Here is a 17,221-nt window from a genome sequence, read left to right as displayed (position 1 = left end):
TTATTAGAAACCCTACCGCACTTGAGATTTCGAACCCACGACCATTGTTATCCGCATGAGTGGCCGAGTAGGCAAGGCTTAAAGTATTAACAAGCAAAGTCTAAGTAACTGTATGTACACAAATATATAGCTATTTATAAGGTATGGTCTGCAGTCTTATCTCGTCGGCTTTATGGTAGCCTCACATTTCTGGTCTTGTGATCATGTAACAACTGAAGGCTATCAAATGTACAAAGGCATCTGACTATATTAAATTACCCTCTTACGCCTTTTGCCTATAGGTTTTTAATCTACACACGAAGGAAGGAAAGGCGTAGTACGTTTTGTTATCTTATTTATATAAAATATCGATTCTTTATAGTCCACCAAACATTTACCCTTTCCATGTTGGCACGATGTCATCTGCCAGTGATAAATGAGACCGTCACAGCAGCTGTTAATTAGAAATAACTTGAACAAGATCCTTACTTTATAACAATCAGTAATCATTAATGATCAAGAGGGATTATTAGTTATAAAACAACTTTGCTCAAGAATTTATATCCCCTAGGAGTCATGGATGATGCGTTTTTCTGCCTCTTTTTCTAATGAATTCCCGTCTCACGCTCGCCACTATAAAAAGGAGAGTTTTTCTAATTATTTTAATATTACTTTGGTCAAAAGCGTTATCATCGTTTTTTTGCCGGGAAGTATTTGCATAAAGTCTATTTTAATATTATGCACTATGATGCGCTGGTCCTTAGTTGTTATGCTTTTACAGACAGAGCATGGAAAATTTCCTTTAAAGGCTCTATTAGACAATATAGAATATTTTTCCAATCAACAATGCAAATTACACTCATCACTACAGTCGCAAAGATATTATCATTGAATTCCTCGCAACACTTGAAATAAGTTTTCTTGATCAAACGGAAATTCCAATTTGGATGCATTTGTTTCCTGATTCCTCTGTTCGATTTCCTGAAATTTCCTGTATATTAACCTATGATTATTAAAATAATGAAAAATATTTAAAAAAAAAAAAAGGAAGGATTTGAACCGAAAACTGCATCTCATTAGAGAAATTATTTTGAATGGCCATTGATAGCAATTGACAAAGAAAAATTAATAATTTTTATACATATTCGCGATAGAGTTTTGATGTCCTCTATAAAGCCGTAGCAAACAGTGAAAATAGTTCTGGAAAATAGTTTTCGTTACAAAAGTATCAGCAGTTATGGGCTACACTTTTAAATCCTTAGAGTAAAGAGCTTTGTTGGCCAAACTTCACGTGCAGCAGAAAGCAAATTATCTGTGATAGGTACACATGTAAAACAAGTTAAAGTACCATTTAATTCCCTGTATCAGCCTACAGTTATTCATGTAACGCTTTATGGGAAGTACGGGAAAGTATGGTTCGATCCAAATCATTTTCAATAGCATTTGTACTAAATATGGTCAATATGTTTCGGAAATAGCGACCTATGGATTAAACATACAGACCTCAGCCATCAGGCGGATGGACAAACAGGCCGATAAGACCACTGAATCGAAAAAATTTAATTGATTGGTATAATAAAAGATAGATTCACTTCAAGTTTGTCTGTGTGTAGCATACATCCGTGCTAATATGACAAGTACTGTATAGCATAAAGCTCTTATGATAGAAAATTACATAAAAAAAATTTTTTTTTAGAATTCAAATTTTACAAATTAAGTAATAACATATAGAAAAAAATAATATAAAAAAAAATTCTTTTATATAATTTATGTAACAATTGATATTTTTAAAATTGCAAAATTTTCTCATAAAACAATAAATTATGTGAAATTCTTTTTAAGGTAAACTATGAAAACAATTATTAATAACGCTATGTACTGTATTCGGTACAAGTATGTTACAAAATCTGACATGCTCAACTCTATAAATTACAGAAAAAAATTTATTTTTTCCCACTTAACGATTATTATGCATATTTTATTTCCAAGTCTGTCCATGCTGATTCCAAGGATGCTGATTAAGTGGGAAATAATCACTTCCGGTCGCTTATTATGCAAATATAAAATGTTCGTCCTTTATTGTGTATATTAAACGTGATCGAATACCGGGAAAAAGTACCCGAAAGTGCTACGAAAACGAGACGAATAAAAACTAAAAATATTATAATTTTCAATTGTAAATATTTATGTTATATAAAAAGAATTTTTCTTTACAATTTTGCACACTCTTCAGCAGATTGTGGTATCAGGATTTATTCAGTTTCTGCGGATGTCCGCAACGCCCAGAAGGACTTGAGATATGCCCATCTTTTGTGCAGAATCACTTTCTAAATAGATCTAATTTGGTCTATCCGTCTGTCCGTCTTATATTCCTACGCTCAATCTGCAAGTTGCAACTTGTGATATATTTATTTTTATTTTTTATTCATTGTCTATATATTTTGTAAATGAATTTAAAAAATGTGGATTTAAAGCCTGCCGTATAACTTAGAGCATATACGCGCCTACATTGACAACTCCACTGCACCTGACGTTTGAACCCGCGACTATTGAGTTGTTATTCGCGATCCTTTGCCTAATCGGCTACTCATGCGATATTTTTGAAATATTTTAATGAAATTTTGCACACCAACCTATTTCGGCCCAAGAACGAAAGCTATGGAAAACGGTTTTCATCGGAAGACTTTTTCGGTTACTTCGTATACAAAAATTTATTTTTAAAAGTTGTTACGTAAAACATTGTAGAGTAGAAAAAGGTTCTTTGGACTATGGTGGGCCGTGGACCACTTGTTTATATGTATATTGTTGCATAACTCATAATTATTTTTGTTTTGTCTTTTTAGCTCATAAAATAAAGGATGTTTGAACATTTTTTTTTTATTTGATTGTATATAGTATCCCTAAAACTTCTCACGAAAATGTAGGGAAAGCTGTGGTTTTAAATCTCGAAAAAAAAATCATAAAAACATAATGTATACACCACATTATTCATATGATATTTGAGGTTATTTATTTATGTACGGTATCTTGTGTATCTGGTAGGGTGTGTAATATAATTCTTTATAACATTTAATTGAATTGCAGTGAACCGATTGAAAATCTCTTCCGTACTCAACAATATTTTTGATATAAATGTTAAGCTTATTAGTTGCTTTTGACGGGTACTCATTTTACACGATTTTTATTATTGATTTTATTCGTTCGCTGTTAACCTGAAAAATTTAAGTTAACAGCGTGACTCATAGTGAAGAAGGCACCACACAATGATAGTAAGATTCGATTGCAATTATCGGATTGCTTTAAGCATTGCATTGTGAAACAATTGCAGCGACTTTTTTTCGGAGCACTGTACCTATACGTGAACGTACATGCGAGAGATTTGTTCGATTCACACAATGAAACAGGGGGTTGAATATAATAGAATTTTGTTTTTGTACAACCTCATAGCTTTTGTAAGCAAATAAAAAGTTTTATTTGTTTTGAGCCGAATCTTGAATACACTTCAGTTGCGGTTAATATAGAAAATTCCTTTAACCCGCGTTTTTTTTTTTTTGTTTTTCTCTTGGGATATAATCATAACTTGAACAATTTTGTTTACTATAAGTAATTGTATCGACATTTCAGTACATTTTTCTTTTTGTTAGTGTTGGTTTTCTTATAGGTTGTACACGTTGGAAAGCAAGTTCGAGGATTCAATTAATCCATTTTCCAATAAACGCGCCTTTTGCGTTTTTATATTAGCCTAAGTGTGTCTAAGAATTTTAATGGGGGGGGGAAAATAGGCGGATGAGTGGACAGAACTGTAATTTCCCACATCGCTAACATGTGTTTTCGTAAATTACAAGCAGTGTAATAAAGTTAATATACTTTTTGCTTCCGATGTTGGCTTTAAAATGAAATAGAGAGGAACGTGCAAACGAAAGCAAATTTGGTATAACAAAAATATTTAATGAAAAAAAAAAAAAAGGCACATTAATTAATTTGAATGGCGAAAAAAAAGAATTCAAGTGCAAACTCATGTCTGTTAAGGTAGTTTGTACTGTGCTTGTATGTACTCTCTAAAGAATGTTGAAAATGTAATCGAAAAATTTCATACATCCACAATAAATTTCCTGGATTATCTACATATAGTATAAATGTGTGTCTGCGTATGTTTAACCAGGTAGATATATAGCGTGTGAAAGTGAATTATTTAGAGTAGAAATTTAATAACAACAAAGGTAATAACAATTTATAAATTTTGCATCATAAAAATCAAGGTCTTCCTTAGTGATTATCAATGTTTTTGATCTGTGAGGAATGTGAGTGAAGAAGCTATTTTTATCCATTACATACATACTATAAGCGATGTACAAGTACTTTTCAAGCATTTAACGCAGGCAATAACGTAAGCAAATAGGAATAGGAAAATAGATTTCTTAAACTAAACCCCCTGTACCTCGATCTTCTTATCCATATTCTTGTTTATTATTAAGAATTAGACGCTCTTTGAAATCTATATCCAACCTAGAAGCAATACGTGAAGAAACCTGATGCTTGATAGCCTAATGTCTATGTCGCCTTCAAATGTCCAACTATCCTTTTATTCTTGTTGGACTCCTCAAAGTCGAAAAAATGACGACAAGAAATTGTTCGTTCGTGTTTCCGTTCACTCAGGTAATAGCTTTTCAAACCGCAAAGTCAACTCAAACGTCTGTCGGTCCGATTGTTAGTTCATATCAAAAATCGTCCGTGTGACGGTCAGCATGCAAGGGTTTGTGAAAATTGCAAAAAGTTAATTTAGAAGGTTATCCATGCCACATTTCGGTTCGCTCTTGTTGCCGTTTTCAAAAGCGCCAAAATTAATGCAGAATGCTTAAGCCTATCATATATATTTCGGGATTGATTGTAAACATTTTGTCCCAAAAGAAATAAGAACGCTATAGTGGGCCACGATCCAACACCATGCTGCAGTATTCCGATTCGAACCATTTTCCATAGCGTTCGGACATTTTTCCAAAGTTGTTGCCTATAGGTTGAACAGAAGATAACAAGAGCGGTAAACAAGTTTTAATTGATTCAGAAGATATTTTTGAATTTATCGATATACTAAATAGTGTGGATTCTGGTTGTTGTATATATCCACACAAACTTGAAATAGGCTTGTACACAAGTAAACAGGACAGACGGACAAGCAAGCTTAGATCGAATGAGAAAATGATTCCGAGTCGAAAAAGATGGGTTTATCTTAAGCCCTCCTGACTCTTATACGCGCCCGCACAAGTGTTGTACGGCATAAAAATCTTGTCCAACTAACATGTCATCCTTACTTGGTAAAGGAGCATCGGTTGAGGTATTTTATATATATAGAAAAAAAATATTTGTTTCTTTTTAAATCTTGACTAAAATATTTTTTGGAAATTTTTACAAATAAAATATTATAAATAAAATATTTCATAAAATTTATTTTGCAGTATTTTAATGGAAAAATGATTTTATCATTTTCACTGTATTCACTGAATTTTATTGAGTTCTCCATTAAATGACCCTGTGGTTAGTTATATAAACATAAACATATGAAACATGAAAGATGCTGAATTTTTATCAATTTGTTTCAATTTAAATAAAAAAAAAAAACAAAAAGGAAAAGTTGTTTACGTGAATTATTAATGCCTTTCAACGGATTATACGCATTTGCACGAATATAGAAATTATTTGTTTTTAAAAGCATTTGGAGCATTTATTTGCATATATTTTTTTTTTTTTCCAACCTTCACTTAATGGAAAAAAAGTTATTTCAATTCATTTGCAATTTATCGATGTGCCGAGTATTTTTATATTAGATTTAAAAAAATAAAAAATTCTTCCGGTCTTGCGAGGCAAAGTATTTAAGCGCAATACGTGCCTACATGCCAAGTGCATTAAAAGTGCTTTCGTTTAAATTGATTAATTCCAGGTTTTATGGGAACCCGGAGCGAATAAAAATTGCAGAGACAATTTTTAATTATATAATGAAGTAAATATGTACAAAATATATACTTATGCACAGGTCAAGGTGAAGCGAGATTTATAAAAAAAATTTGGATTTAAAGCGCATATAACATTTTTTATGTTCAAAGGTACAGAGTTATATCGGTCATCCGTCCGTCTGTGTAGTGTTGAAGTCTGTGTAGTGGCAAAGTCAAAAATAGGAATAAGAAAAGTAATATCTGACAAGTAAATTTTTAAATGGAGAGAGAGACTTGAGCCATAAAAACCTTAACAATGGGTAAATAAAGGATTGAAGAATTATTGACAAAGTCGAGGGATGAGATATTGCGGATTGAGATGTTTGCAATTTTAATCAGTTATTTAAAATCTACTTCATGAAAGCGATCGTTGCGTTGAGCTAACTCGCAATTATGCTTGGGAGTATGTAAGACTCATCCGTAAACAAATATACGAAAAGTTGCCGTCCGGATGCGATTGTCTGCTTATAGCGGAGTGTTTAAACCGTTTGCTATTTCAGCATTGTTGCGTAAACAGCTTAGTTCTTCTCAAAGTAGATATTCCGATTATCTAGCATCTAACTTGAAAGACATGCTACCAGCGGAAATTTGACCGGAATCTGACTAAGTGTATAAGACGAGTATCTTTAATAACTAATTGGTCAAGTGATGAAAGCTACTTGCGAAGAGTAGCAAGCAAGCAAATGATTGCGTTATCTCTGCTCCTAGCCGCCATGCTTGCATCGGTGTTTTTTCGATACCAAATCAATTGGGGGGAGGAGTCTCTCGCGAGTAAACTGACAGCTTGTAAAAATTGAGCAAAAGAAAAGAAGCTTCTATTTCAAGTAGCCTATGCAAAATGTGACAAGGAAAGAATTTACCGCTGACACAGTTCTGTTACGAATAATGTCTCTTAAGCAAGAAAATCAATTTTTTAAATAAATTTTGATAATTCCGGATACTTCTTACGCAATGTACATAAATATCGTAGATTTCTCCTAAGCAAGAGGTAGATAAAATCAGTTTCTCGATTAAATTTTAATAATTCCGGATACTATTTACACATTATATGTAAACATGGATAGAACATCGAAAAATGATGCTATGTAAAATAAAAGCCTTCATAGAAATATATTTCCTAATGTTATTTGCCAGAATCAAGATCGTTGCGAGTATTCGGGTATGCACTCATTCGTTTTAAATCATTACGTTTAAAGTATATATGTATATTTATAATATATATATATATTGAATAAAAATCAATCGATTAACCTAAACTGACCTTGCATGCTGTCAGTGACTTGTCTGTTTAACAGATGTGTAACAATTGATTATTTAGTTTCTTTACATACTGTGGCTCTTCAATGGAGCATAAAAAGAAGAAATTTGTACCATTTTGTATATTTGGTGGTTGCTCTACATACATTTACGTAATACATAGAGGATTGTGTAATCAAATACTTTAAAAGCAGAGAATAACAAAATCAGAGAAAATCTGTTCGTTGTGCATGAAGCACCTGTGTATGAGTAACTCTAGTGAAAAGAAAAAGAGAGATGTTGAAAATTTCTCTAAGAAGAAATAACAGTGAAATAGGAAAATTGCGAAAAAATGCAAAATATTTTTTAAATTTATATTTTGTTTATTGTATGCATACACTATAAAATATATAAAAGTATTTATTAGCAAAAAGGAAAAGAACTCATAAAATAAATAATAAAAATCACGTAGAAAATTCACAATTGTTTACTTAAAAATGCAAAGAAATATATGTGTGTAGGTTTCTTTGTTTCCCTGCTGTCATGTTGTGTTAGTGATGTTTTAAAAATTTCAATATTAAATAAATAATTGAAACATGCAGAAAGAAAATATTTATTGCAAATTGCCTTAGCTCTTACGTTTACATTTGCGTTGCTGTTAATAAAACTTATTTCTATAAATATAGAAAGATAAACAAAAAAATAAAAATAAATAAATAAATAACAAACAATAGATAACAAACAATGAACATCAATATAATATATTTTCAGTTAATTTACTGTAATAACAGTTAACCAATCAAATCATAATTGAAATTCCATGTACGGTCATGTCTGTTTTTGATTTTTTTTTATTTAAAAGGTTTGCTGCTGCGTTAAGGAAACGCAATTAATTTTTATGTTATTACATATGAAGAAAAAACGTCACGTATACGCCATCATGGTCGTTAATATTGCTAATCGAAGTTTAGCGAGAGAGTGCAGAAAACTCAAAGCTTTGTTTTCAATTATCCTCTCTCTCTCTCTCGCTTCGCCTCTCTCTATCTCATTAATACTAATTCTCGCTCTTATTCTCTCCTTCTTTGACTTTATTATTATACTCTCTAATGCGCACATTACATATCTCATTGCTTACCACCACAGGAAGTCAAATTTTTTTTTTTTTTATTTAATGAGATGTGCTCAGAGACGGAGAGAGAGAGAGACAGAAAGAGAGAGAGTCTTTTGTTGTAATTTGAATTACATATTTTTCTTGCGTACACGTTGATTGTTATGCGTGCCTCTAATGAAATGAAATAAGAACTCAGCTGTTTACATAAAGCAGGAGAAAGAATAGAAAAATTCAACATGAAAGTTACTGTGTATTAATGTAGACATGTGATGATATGTTTTATTGTTGTTATCTTCTTCCGTTTTCTTTTTTTTTTTTTGTTTTTTTTTTTGTTATTGTCGTGGTTTTTGGCAAAGGATAAACATATAATTTTTTTGCTTTTTCTTTTCTATTCCCATGGTCGTTAACAATGTTTTTTATTCAACTTCGCTCTTGAACACATATGCTTTATATCTAGAGCGTAGATATATATTTGCATGTATTTGTATATAATTATATATGCATACATATGCGTGTTTAGAAAAAAACGGAAATATACGAACAGAAAATAAATATCTACGTCAGCAAATAGACGAGCCTCTCTTTCAATATAAATATCACACAATTTTAAGGCACAACATACTTACTTACGCAAGTAGTGCATGTACCTAAACAAACAAATACACAAATATATTTTTATATGTATATGTATATATATTTACTCATATAGTATATATGTACATACTTGAACAAATATAGATAGTAAATATTTGTGAATGTGTTTGTTTTTTATATGTGTTCATATACATTCACAGATGCATTCATGTCTATGTATATCCATATATACAGAAGTTAGTAAATGTTTTCACCACTTTTGTGTGCATTTCCTTTCTTACCTGACATTCAAATCTCGTTATGCATTAGATAAAAGTATTTCGTGTGAATTTCACTATAATTCTTTTTTACAGCAACTTTTATTTACGCAAAGTCTTACTGCAATGGGATTAAAATAATGTGTTCGCGCGCACAACCCCTTATTTGCATACTTTTCGCAGTTCATTTATTTAAATTCTTATAATCTTTTACCTTAATACATGCATTATAAATATGTGCTTGTGTTTATATATGTACTCATTGTGCTTTTTTAAAGTGATTTAACAATTTTCATATTTTTTAAGACGACAAGTAATATTATTAATTGGCTACGCGCTTCACTTTAAGCAAGAAGCCTTATATAAGAAACTTTTAATCTGCATTGTGCAAGACCGGTGAAATAGCACAGGGCAGTATGGATGTGAAAATTAAACGAGTCTTGAGTAGTAAAAAATCGTTAGCTGCAATTTTTTATTTTTGTAATCAAAACTGTAATATATGAAAGTACCGTTATTTTAACCTATTGTTCCCCATTTTTTTTTCCTTTTGTGGCTGATCGTTTGCTAAGTAAATTAAAGAATAATTGCCTATCTGAGACAAGATGACCAGTGAAATTGCAGTGAAGTGCTACTACAATGTTGTTACTGCAAATTTATATAGATATGGGCAACCAGTTCTACAGCAAACACGGCATCTACTTTTAATTCCTCGAGTGGCCATAAATCAGATTGTATTAGCTTTCCGCACCCGTTTACACAAAAACAAAAAAAAAAAAAATGTTTGTAAATCTTTTGAAATATTTAAAATTCGCACTTGTCTAGGCAATTATGAAGAAATCCCCTGCGACTTTGACGCTGTTAGAGCATTTCTTTCGCATAATTTTTCATTTATTTGGTATAACGATATGACGTTCAAGCCGGTCTTTCCATTTGCATTACAATGTTTTGGCGCTAGCAACTATTTGATCAAATGTATATCATATTTTCAGACAAAAATAAATTAATACATACGTTGCATTTTCTAAAAGAAAAATTATATTGAACCTATATGTTCAAATCAAATAATAGGTCGTTTTACACCCTACACACCACATATGGCACTAACAGTACATTGAAATTTGTGCGGATGTGTACAGCATTTAGAAAGACTTGAGATAGATCCGCTGTTCGCTATGTCGATTTATTCAAAATCACTTTTATAATCGATCTAAATTTGTCTGTCCATTCATCCACCTTGTTTTCATGTGTTTAATTTGTATTCAAATTTGGTACAACGACATGTTTTAGCCTAAGAACGAACGCTGTTCAAAATAGTTCGGATCAGATCACCTTTTTCAGGCAGTTTCCATATAACGCCTTAGACTGAACAGGATGATGTTGGGTATTTTATGAAGGGCCGTGATTTGCTATAGTGTTTTTACTTGTTTTTGTCGTTTGTAATAAAAATCAATTAGTAAAAGATATCAACATGACTTTCTATGTTTTTTAAACATTACTGATTCGAGCCATTTTCATTCAACAATGATCTCATGTAAAGAGGTCGTCTCTTGATATCTGCAAAAATTCATTTCTGGAGAATCAATTTTTCACATAAATGTGCTTTTATTTCATCACTAATTTTGCAAAATTATATCATTGAGAGATTGTTGCTATAAGTAAATTAATGTACTTAACATATTTCCAAAAAAAGAGTATGCAATGGGGTTGCATCGTATGATCTTGGTGGGAAGCTAAAATAAGAATTTTCAGATACTACATGATAGATGAACGTTTCTTCTAATGATTTGACCGTACCTTACCATACCGTACCAAACTATATGTCATCCATGTCGTAATCATCTGATCAAAAAATAAGTGATTCTTTTTCGGTAGCCTCCTCCGTTAGCGGTAACTGAAACGTGGCGGTTTATTCACACTTTGGTGCACAGCGTTGATATTTTCAGCAGTACATTTACGTTTTGGGTTGGATTTTTAAATTCACAAACACTACTATTTGGGTCAAACTCTTCAATTATGTTACGAATAATAAGCTCTCTCCAAACTGTTCTCGCAAACTCAATCATGTCTCCTGAAAACTGACGTAAAAAAATTGGACGACGTGGAGTTCCTTTAAGTTTATTTGATTAAATCAAAAGAAATGTAAAAAGCTGTCATTTTTAAGGCGGAAGTTGTTCGCAACCTTTATAGACTCACTTAGGGTGGAGAGCGTGGATTCATTTTGCGACCGAGGTATCTCGGTTGATGATAAACATCAATTCAATTTGCATGTTGAACACTCTGCGAATAAAGCTAGATCAGTGCTAGACTTCATCAAACGCTGGTCGAGCGAATTTGACAACCCATATATGACGACACGATTATACGTCAGCTTAGTACGTAGTAATCGTATCGTTGCCATATGAATTCGATTGAATTCTTGCAGAAGCTGTTCTTGTTGTTTGCTCTAAGAAATTTGTGTTGGAATCCAAACTTGCCTCCTTCCTCCTTATGAAAATAGGTGCCGTCACTTGGCAAACGTGAGATGATATCGAGCGTTACTTTCAGAGTGAAGTTAATTAATGTGGACCACTGACTCGCCGTGTTGTTGAATGAGATTAATTTTAACGTTCTTATCCATCCGACAAGGACATTTCTTTTTATTAAACTTAACCAATGCAGGTTAAATTATGAGCTTTTTAATCCACTTACGGTCCCCTGTAGCAATCTAAATGAGGTTTATAACCTTTATAACCTTTCTTATCGGATCCTCCTGCGTATATTAAAACTACTCTTCTTAATGCCTTACACTGCCGACGTCTTGCCTAAACTATTAGTTAAAATCCACTATTTGGAAACCTGAGTTGGATGAGTAATTCGAAAATACATTGTTTGTTTTCTTGTACGTTTATATTGATTGTTTATTGTTTTAAGACTTTTTTTACTTGAATTGCGTTTGTTCAGCTTAAATCTTCAAATGTATGAAATGCGCTCTGCAACTGAATCTTCGTCATAGCTAAATTCTGTATATATGGAAATTAAATTAAATAAAAAAAATGAAAAAAAAAAAAATGCAGTAAATAAATACTACATAAATTAGCTCTTTTAAGCGCGAAACATAGCCCGGATACATTCATTATTATTGTAATACATTTCAATAATTTTTGTACTTTGCGCACCTGTGTATTTTTCCATAGTAATTTGACAAGCAATACTGAACACAAAAATCAATTTTTGTAGGCGTCTAAAAAAAAAGCATGAATGGTATGGCGTTTTAGGACGAATCATAAGTAACTTCCAAATACAGGTAAATAGAATTTATATCCATGTCTATATACCATAAGTCATTAGGACAAGCGAGTTTCAGCTTTCATGACATGGATAAGAATTCACTTCGTTTTCCGACAATTATTTTGTGTAGAGTGAAAACGCGCATATTCGTGATAGAATTTTAATAGAGCAATAGTGCTAAGGCGACAGTCCAAAAAATAAGCAGTCTATACGGTGCAGGGCTACTAAACGATCGGACAGTAAGTTATTGGTTCGCCAAGTGTGCTTATGACCGTAAAGAATGAATCGACTTTTAAGGTTTTCACGATAATCCCTTAAAGGCAATATGGGAGCAATATCCAACTCAATCAACAAAAGATGCAACATAATCGATTGTTTGCCACAATGAAATTAAGGAAAGTCGACAACTTAGAATACAAACACAAGTTGTTCACGCATCGACTTAATAATAATGCGGTAGTGAAACATGCGGTATTTTCTGCTCGGAAATATCTTGTGCATATAGCGATTGTTTCTGAAACAAAAACTGACTTTCGTGCCGATATTTTATAAAAATATATATGGAGATCTCTAACGTTAAATTCTGCTTTGAACATAGAAGGAAAAAAACTTTCAATTTTTTGCATCGAATCAGGCAAGAATGTATTAAAGGAACGTAAAAGCGCGTGCTGTAAGCAAAACTTCTTAAAACAAGTAGTCCGAAATGTACCTCGCCGCAAAGAGTTAGTTATGATCAAGTCTGAGATTTGGTCGATACCGAATAGCATTTGATAATAAGAGCGAGAGAGAGAGATCTAATATAACATATTTGTAGAAAAATGATGGCTTGTAAGGTCTTTGATTGGAATTGTGTTACGTAAAGAGCGAGAACAGTTAGTGGCATTTTAAACATGCGCAGGAAAATGCTGCCGTCGTCTTGTGGCAAAATTTTTAACCCCTCACTTAATCTTGTGTCCTATGATTGTTCACAAATCTAGAATCTGTATATATGACGTAAGATATTATTCATACTCTGCAGTTTTTCAATCGAACATATAATGAAACAAATGAAAGTCATATTTACACAATCCGTCTTATCATTTAGCAAAGCTATGCGAGGAAAATCGTTTAATCGCTCCTTGCAAATTGCAAATAATCGGCAACAGTTTTGTTAGGCACAATATATCAACACTTGCGTAGGTTACTCTAAAGCTAAACGATGTTAATTGATTTTGCATAATCTGCACTTAATCACTAAACGCACACGTAGTTTAAGTTACTATTTTTTAATTAAAATAAAAATTTCTTGGAAAATTAATTACATTTAAAATAAATTTTGCATATGCAAGGAAAGCGAAAAAAAATTGATGCAAAAACTTGGCAAAATTACAATCGACAAAAGACATATGACTTACATGGAAAAATTCGCTAAAGAATGTATTCTAAAAATATGTACTTATAAACATATATATATATATATATGTATATATGTATCTATGTATATAAATATGTTTGTACATATATATGATAAACGTATAGAACAGCAGACAAGTAAAACGTAAATATGTTAATAGAGGATGAAGATAGTTTATTTTCCTCCGTTTGTTGTGACATTAACATCCATATAAGAGAGAAGCTATTATAAAGGAATGTCCTTGTAACCGTTGTTGAATGCATGCTATATGTAAATGTGTGTATATATTTTCTTTAATATTTTGAATGAGTGTATAAACAAGTAATTATGGGTGCTCGTATATATGGGAATGTGTGTGTGTGTGTGTGTGTTTATATGCACGTGTGTACGTGTCTGCTTTAAAAAGTAGAACACTCAGGCGTATAATTTGAAGGGTATTGATCAAACAATTCATTTTAAATAACAACAACAATTACAATAACAACAATGACAATAACAATATCAGCCTTAAAAGCAAAGTAAATTAATAATGACAGAAAACGTATGTATTGGAATTTTCAAAAAAGAAAACATAAAAGAAGAAGAGAAAGAGAAAGAAAAAGAAATTTCTCCAGTAATAATATTTTGTTCACCTTGAGGCAAACCTTGCTTCTACATCACCTTAAATAAATTTTCATCAGATAGAAAGGTTCGGACAAAGAACTGAGCCCTTGCTAGCCATCCCGTGAATCATCTGCTGTTGTTTTGCTGATTTCTAGAAGAAGCGAAGAAAGGCAGTCAATATCACTAGGACGACCAGAACCATTTTTGTACAAGACCATCGGCACTTATATAAAACTGCGCGATCGATGTTTGTTTACTCTAAGTTATTATCCGCAATATATATTCAAAGGTGTTAACGCCTATTTAGCTTATCTTCATCTATTGTTAGACTATCTACAGGTGACTTGGCTAAGTATTCAAACATGATCTAGGAGTAATTAAACCTTTAATATATGAGAAATTAAGGAACATACAGACTTGGTCAACTTTGTATAGAATATCAACTTAACCAAACGTGCAGGAAAGAGATAGAATTTTGAAAAATTTTAAATTCATAGTCTTTCATTTACATTAATAGGCTCAATACTTTCTATATAATGCTGTGCATAATGAATGGAAACATGTAGCTACTTTGAAGTACTTGAGTGCGCATATTTAAAAATGTTGCGGTAAAAATATCTGCGAGTCGATGCTTAATTTATTTATTGCACTACCGAAGCATGGCATTGCAATATTTTTAAAAATACGGTTGTAGCACTTTACAATACGCCTCAAGTAAAATGAAGAGTGCTGAACAAAAACAGTAATCAAGTTATTTGAAAGTCGTAAGATATGCTCGTTGCAAAGTTGTTACGAAATAAACTTTCGTAAAGTTAATAATGAATAAATTTTTTGTAAAAATAATGCGCCAAAAAAATCCATTAATGAAGAAAAATTTTAGAAGAAGAGAAAGAAATAGGCGCCCAAGTATGGACAGCAGTGCATTAAATGATTAAAAATGAAGAAAAATTTTAAAAGAAGAGAAAGAAATAGGCGCCCAAGTATAGGCAGTAGTACAGTAAGGCTGAGATGAAGCAACGTTTCTGCTTTTCTATGAAATTTTTACGAATTCGATACAAGTTATAAAGCAGATCATCTGGCGAGTTCCGTTCGTAATTCCATCTAAGCATTTTGCCCTTCGTGTCGACGATTTGAGTTTGGATTCACGCAATATTCTTTTAAGAGCAAAATTTCTGCTTAAGTTCAAAGTGTACCATAGTTTTCGTATCTAGTGCATTTTCTTCGCAAATACTCTAGACAGGTGTATAGGATAAATGTAAGCCTCTAAATAAATTTTAAACTGACTAACTATCTTCAGTTCTTTGCTGTCGTGATAATAATGATTGCAAAGCTTCTTATCAAAAATTAAAAACACAAAAAGCTAAACGATTCTTCAACTAAGGAGCGGAGGTTTTGGTAAATTTATTACTCGGGGGTAACGGCCACGAAACACTTCCCAAAGCATACGCACTCTTGGTCAGTTGAAGATCTGGTATATACTTGCCTATCTTTGTGCACAATTGCGATATAGAAATGGCGATGTAATACGTAACATGTCTTCCGTTTAGAGGCAAGAGACATAAAGAAGGGAAAGTTGAATGATTTTGTGACTAACTACCGAAAGATAGCCTCGTTTTTGTAGCCGCGGAAAATAATATTAAAGCTTCTATAAGACTTTTTCACTATCTGAATAAGCCTAAGCCTAAATCGGTCTACTTACTCATGTTCTCTGTTTCTCTATTTCTTTTTTTATCGCCACTTTCTCACTTATACATTTAGGAGCGATGGGTAGGAAGCATTATGGTTTATTTTTTTTTTTAACGTGACCAATCTCAGAAGGAAAAGGGGGAAGAAAAGAAGAGAAAGAGAGTGGCCGAAGCACAGTGATCGCGACTTTTTCGGACTTTGATATGCGATGCTTCAAAGTCGCTATACTACTTGGTCGTAGTAGCATCTGACATACCCCGAAAGAGAACTGCAGGTAGATTATGCTAAAGGCGAGCAACGTAGACAAAGTAAAACGACAACAAGCTTGTTAGGCAGCTCTACGATAAGTGGCTGAATAAAACCAAGTACATAGTGTTAAAGGACCTGAGTGGTGGATACATCTCTTTTTTCTTAGCAGAACACTTGTTGTGGTCAGCACAGCAAAACCTAGGTTAGGATGCTCAGGAACGTTAAGGCTTTGTAACCTGCAAGTTGAATCCAAAAATATGAGATGGACAGATAGGCAGACGAGCTTGGATCGATTAGATTATCCAAGATAGACAAGATAGTTAGGCAAGTATACGATGAGTGGCGGAAGAAAACCAACTGTTAAAAGACTTTAGGGGTCGATAAATCTCTTTTGTCTTAGCAGAATACTTGCTGTAGTGGAATCTATGTGTAATCGCAGCATAGCCCACATTTCGCCGAAGCTAGGGAACGTTAAGGGTTTATAACATACAGATTGAATCCAAGAATATAAGACGGACGGATAGATAGGCAAACTTAGATCGATCCAGAAAGCAATTCGGATAGTGTTTCGAAGTCGAATGGTTTAATAAATAATAATTCGACCTCAAGTTTACTTCATATAATACACCACAAGCGTTGCAGGGTATTATTATGGAAAAGAAACTAAATTGTTATAAATTCAAAACCTATGTGTAGTGATCAATGCAGGCAGATATCAATCTCCAATGTGCTACAAGGACTAAAGTGATTGCAATCTGCCAATTTAATCAGATTATAATTAATATATAATATTATCTTATAAAAATCGTTATTGTGATGATAAGTATCTAAGAATCGTCTTAAGGCGAAAAAACGGAAG

Source organism: Glossina fuscipes, unplaced genomic scaffold, assembly GCF_014805625.2.
Source record: "Glossina fuscipes isolate IAEA_lab_2018 unplaced genomic scaffold, Yale_Gfus_2 28, whole genome shotgun sequence".
NCBI lineage: Eukaryota > Metazoa > Arthropoda > Insecta > Diptera > Glossinidae > Glossina > Glossina fuscipes.
Note: the sequence above shows the minus strand (reverse complement) of the source record.